The sequence below is a fragment of the Talpa occidentalis genome, unplaced genomic scaffold (genome assembly GCF_014898055.3).
Source record: "Talpa occidentalis isolate TD23 unplaced genomic scaffold, MPIMG_talOcc4v2.1 talOcc4.110, whole genome shotgun sequence".
Classification (NCBI taxonomy): domain Eukaryota; kingdom Metazoa; phylum Chordata; class Mammalia; order Eulipotyphla; family Talpidae; genus Talpa; species Talpa occidentalis.
In genome coordinates this window covers 14,256-19,897 of record NW_023601105.1, presented here as the reverse complement: position 1 = coordinate 19,897, position 5,642 = coordinate 14,256, and the positions used below count along the sequence as shown (strand labels likewise).

At 40.5% G+C, this 5,642-nt stretch overlaps 1 pseudogene; it reads right to left on the bottom strand.

The window, feature by feature from the left end:
- Positions 1–4,326: 4,326 nt before the first annotated feature.
- Positions 4,327–4,832, bottom strand: LOC119239751 (60S ribosomal protein L18a-like; annotated as a pseudogene).
- Between the last annotated feature and the right edge of the window lie 810 nt (positions 4,833–5,642).

Sequence of the window (5,642 nt, the reverse complement as noted above, 5' to 3'; positions counted from 1 at the left end):
AACTAATTATATAATGTTAGAAATAAACCTGTATTTATAATGGGTACCCACTGCATATGACAGGTACTAAATGATTGTCAACTATGGAAGATTGAAAAATACAAGTTGTCTTTGACAAAGTTAACTGGTCAACCCTCTTCTTTATAACTGAAGATTAAATAAAACTCAAGTGGTTGAAAGACCCACCCAATTCTTACAGTGGGCTACTGGCCTTGAGCTCAATGACTTCTCTACCTTCTCACTGTCACAGAAACTCTTTGGGCCTCAGCTCATCATCTGATAACAAGAGTAACTCTGCCTGCCCAGGGGTTATTGATCAAAGGCAGTAGAGGTTGTGAGAATTCCTTTAAAATTTTAATTCAGGTAGAGTGACTTGCATGTAGCAGGCACTCCATAAGTCTTTGAGGAATGGAATTTGCTGAATGTCTGTGGTGAGGGCTGACTCTGATTCATTCCTCAAAGTTCATTGTGTTTGCCCAGTCTCTTTCATCAGGCTTATGCAACCAATACCTCTGACCTTTATCACATAGTGGGGGTCATGCCCGGTGCCTTAGGAGAAGAGGCAAGTGGCCATCCCCAGCCATGGAGTAACAGAATGGGGATAACACCTTCCTTTGTTCAGAAACTAAGAAGAACTCAATTCAACCCCAGTGTAAACTTCTCACTATAATATTTAGCAGCCAGGGCTATCTCTGCCAATCCATCTGCCCTGTGACCTTCATTTTCTCTGTCTTTCTTTTGAAGACAGAAAAATCATTTGGGAGACATTTCCCCTGCAGTGTGTCTTCCAGTCCTGAAGGGGTGCCAGGGACAGCATGATGACTGGAGGCCTGATGGCCTCCCTTTAGCAAACTCCCTTCTAGCCTGGCCTGAGTATGTTGTTTTAGTTGACTGGCATTCACAGACGAGATGTGGGAGAGGGCAATTGGCTCTGAAGATGGGAAAGAAGGAAAAGAAAATGCTGAAAACTCAATAGTAAAAATTTTATAGGTCTTAAACCTTCTGGTCTTTGTTTTGCCTGGCTTTGCAGATGGGTTAAATTATTTGCTGATTTTAAAAATGGTTGCTATGGCTTTCTTTATCCAGTAAGTACATTACTGCATTTGGTTAATTGTATTTTCACATTTTGGCTAAATGAGATTTTAAAAAGGAAATGACTCTGGGAATGTTTTTAAAGAACATGGAGTAAGGGGAGATGGGTAGGATGTGTGCCAGTTCCAGTCTGTTCTCTGCCTTTTCTCACATCTTTTTTTTTTCTGTGTCTCTCCCCTCTTAGCCCTCCTCCCCAAGTAACCACTGTGTTCCCTGTGCCAGTTACTGTAAGATGTCCACGGTAGCTATCTAGAGGGAGGAGGAGAAATGGAGTAAGAAGCCAAGGGAGGCAAAGGCAAGGGAAACCTGCCATCACAAACTGCACTGGGAGAGGCATGTTGCTGGGATGATTGGATCCCTGCACCTGTCCTCTGGACAACGGTCTTGACTCTCTTCCAAGTGTCTCCACAAGTGTCTCTCTCCTCCAAGTGTCTCTTAACATCTTGGCTAATCATGCTTTCAGTCATAAACTCTTAAAACAAGTGATTTGTGCATGTGGGTCAGTGAATGAATAACCCACAGAAATTCTTGATTTGTGGAGTGAGGTGGCTGCTGTGGTCACATGAGCTCTATGATAGAGGTCTAGTCTCTTTGGGTCTGGTCTCTCTAAGCCTTCGTTTCCTCATCTATCAGATGGTGATAGTGCATCTCCTGCTTTCCTCACAGAATGGTTCCATGAAAGAAGAGACATGGTTTGTGAAACCATAAAACAAGAGGCTAGTCATAGATAAATAATCATTTGTAATTTTATTTTATCTCATAGAAGAATTTTTTAACTGTGTATTCTTAAGTTTTTCCAACATAAAGCTACAGATGATTTCATATTTAGAGTTAAACTTGAATTTTGTCATGTTTGAAGACATTTTATTGGCCATTAGCTCCACTCATTTAGATAGGCATCCCAGCTCCTGCAAAGTCCACCCAGGTATTCCTGTGGACTACTACAGGAATGAATTAAATATAAATTTTCCACTATGATAGTAATTTATATGCTCTTACAGTTCTAGTGCAGGGTTCCTCTTACCATGGATCACTGCTACTCTGCTCACCAGCCCTTACCATCTGAAGAATAAATCCTTGCCCATCTCCCTCATCCTAAAGTCTTTAGTTCTCATGGTCCACAAAGTGGGGGTCTTCTGGGAAACAGGGAGGGAATAGCTCTCTGGTTTTTCTGTTCCACCCACTTAAATGAACTATATCCATTGTAGTTAATTATATTAGTATATTATATCTGAGGAGCACCAGTTAGTTTGCACTGCGGGTGGGCTATTGCAGTAGCACTAGGACCTAGTAGTCCTTTTCTGGACCCCTTCTCACTCAGTCTTTGTCCCATGGTTGAGTCAGGCTTCTCGGACTTAGCTCATCCACCTCTGGACAATTTCCCTCAGAGATACTGCAAAATCCTCACACCCTAATTTCCTTTGCCTCCCTACCAACCTTGGTCACCTATGCATTTCTGTATACGTTTGATCTCCCATGCAGAATAATAAGATTTGAAAATTTTTCAGGTGATTTCTCGCCTAGCATATAAATCACCAGATGGACATGACAGTTAACATGGACAGGAGTTTCCTCTAAAGCCAAATGCCAAAATCATCTGGAGCTTAGGTCTTGACCAGCTGGGACTCTCCTCTCCCACCCCATTCACAGTCTATTTCTGAGACCTCATCATAGTAGAACCTTGACAGTTCAACCGAACAACAGAGATCTTTTCACTAATGTCTTTTCACTAATCTTTTCACTATGTTTCTGAAGAAACATAGAATGTCTTTATTTTTTCTATGGCTATATACTAAAGGGCCACTTTATATATAAGGTGATGAGCATTTAAAATGGGGAGTATGTGAGAATTTAATACACTTTTATGTTGTTGAGGAAGTGAAAGAAATCAAACCTCCAGCTAATGAGGTGAAGTCGGTTCCTTATGAAATAGGATTTATGGGGTTTATAACAAAACAGAATTTTGTTATTGGCAGAACTTTTATTTTCGTGTGTAGTCTAGCAGAGGACTTCAGCAACGCATTCTTACCATTTACCTTAAACTGCAAATAGTTCATTCATGTGATCACATTTATATTAGTCAATGTTAGCACTAGATGAAGTGCTAGACAGTCTTTATCCATTAGAAACTTAAGGTTTATACCCAAAGGATAATTAATGAATCAGTCATTCAGTAAGCATATATTTATTGAGTGTTTATTATGTGCTAGTTGCTGGAGTGACATAAAGATGAACAAGATGTGGATCCTGCTTTGAGGGGTAGCAGGTGATTTCCTCAAGACCCTCTATTAGTGTGTCATAACATCCAGGAGTGACACTGGTCATAAATCGATAACCTCATTTCAGGGCTCAAACACAGAGATGGCAAATAAAGCCTAGGCCTGCCCCAGGCAATATTGACTGAAGCAACAAATGACTTCTAATAGCAGGAGGCAATGAATAATTTTGCTACCCAGAGTGAAAGAAAATTCCCTCTTCTTCTCAATCCCTTCCAGTTAAATAGCAATTGAGTTTCTTAAAAATTCTAAGTTATATCAAGAAAGAATCCATAGAATTGGCTATTTAACAGTAATCTTAAGGTTTATTTAATATATATATATATATAACATTGATTTTCAATGATGCACACCTGAAATTTATAGAATGTTATAATGCAGTTATTGCAATGAAAAAAAATTAAATATAAATAAAAATAAAGCAGTGTCTATTAATGCTTTGTTTGGCTGAGAGGGGTAAGGGCTGGGTAATGTCTAGGAAACAGAGTGGATCTTTAGGGGGAAGTTGTCTGTTACTGGTGGCAGCGTACCTGACTGGTTTGCCATTTCACCATATTATTTGCACTAGTTCCTGGACTACTACATGCTAATATTCCAAGGGTAGTGAGGCAATGCAGGGAGGTGCTTAGGGATACGGCTCTGAGGCCTGGGTTTAATCCTGGTTCTATCATGTACTCAGAGTGATCTTGAGCAAGTTATCAAAACTGTGAGGGCTTCCAGTTATCTTATCATTAATATGGGATGATGACAGTAGTATCATCTCTTAGGATTGCTATGAGGATTGAATGATAACAGTAAGTTCTTAGTATAATGTTTGCCCATGGTAAGTGCTGTCAGTTCGAACCACTATTGCATCCCAATTTTGAAAGTATAAACATCAGTTGTTGGGTTTTTGTTGTTGTTTTGTGAGCACCTAGTTTTTTATTTGTGCAGAGCCAAGAAGGGGAGGGCCTTGCATTTAAAAGAAGGTATTGGGCCTCTAGGTGGTGAGGCTGGGTTGTGTGCAGGACCCCATGGGACAGTTGGAACTTGATCTTCCAGTCGTGTTGCTGCTTGACTGCTGGCCTGTGGGCATTTGCTTGCAATTCTCTCCTTTACCTTCGAAAACTGGGAGGAGTCAGACTGGGCACCCATATCTCCATAGCTCTGGGTGACAGCACTCGTGGTGGTCAGGTCCTGGTACTTCTGGTACATATTATGGGTGTCACTTCAGGATTCATAGCAAAACCAGATGCCAAAGTTATTAACCCACAAAGGGGATTTCTTGCACCATCCCCACAGTAGACAATTTCCCCTGAAGAACACTTCATCTTCAACTGAGATACAAAATGCCAAAAGCGGGACTTAGCGATGACATGATTAGGTGCAAAGATTCCATGGGGTGGAGGGGTGATGTCTGGCATTTGGGCTGGGCAGGCAGTGCCCCACCACCTGGTACTCTTGCAGTGTTCCTGGGGCCTTCATGGTGTTCTTGCTGCCCTCGCAGCCACACGCAAAAGTAAAGATCATTTTGAGGACAATTATTATTCACTTCCTCACCCTCTTTTTTCTCCCATAAAGTCACAGATAAGTTGGAAGTGCATGGTAATGAAACAAGATGATTACATGGAAAATAAAATGTATTTCTCCAGCATGAGCATGATTATGAATAATCTATAGTGTGATTAAAATTATAATACAGTAGTAGCAATTTAAGAAAATTATCAATAGCAAATCTGGGCATAAAAGTTAATCAGGAATTAATTTTAATAAAGAAAATCTCATATTTGAGGTTTAGTAGTGATTAATTTATATTTATTGTGTGTATATTCATGAATACCTGTTTGGCTTGAAAATAATCCATGACATAAGGATTCATATTATATAGCAAGATAATATTAAAATGAAATTAGTAGAAATAAAGAGTAAATAAAGGGAAGTAAATGAGACAGATATTTGTATATGAAACTGCACCTTGAAGTCCCATATGCTTGCACTAAGCGCTTCCCCCAAGTTGACGTTAAGATGTCTGGTGGACAAACTTAAGAGAAATGAAAATAATAATATAATTCATTAAGATCATTATGTCAAGGGCCTCTCTGGTGGCACAGGGTTAAGATGCAACCTATGAAGCTCTCCGCAGCCGCTGCACCATGAGTTAGATCCCTGGCCAGGGAGCAACCCACATGGCGCAGCAGACCTCTCCTGTCTCCCGCTGCTCCCCTCAGCAGTGTATTTCAGTCAGTCTGCCTGTTCTGTTCCCCACTCTGTCTCTGGTGAATCCTCTCACCCCCC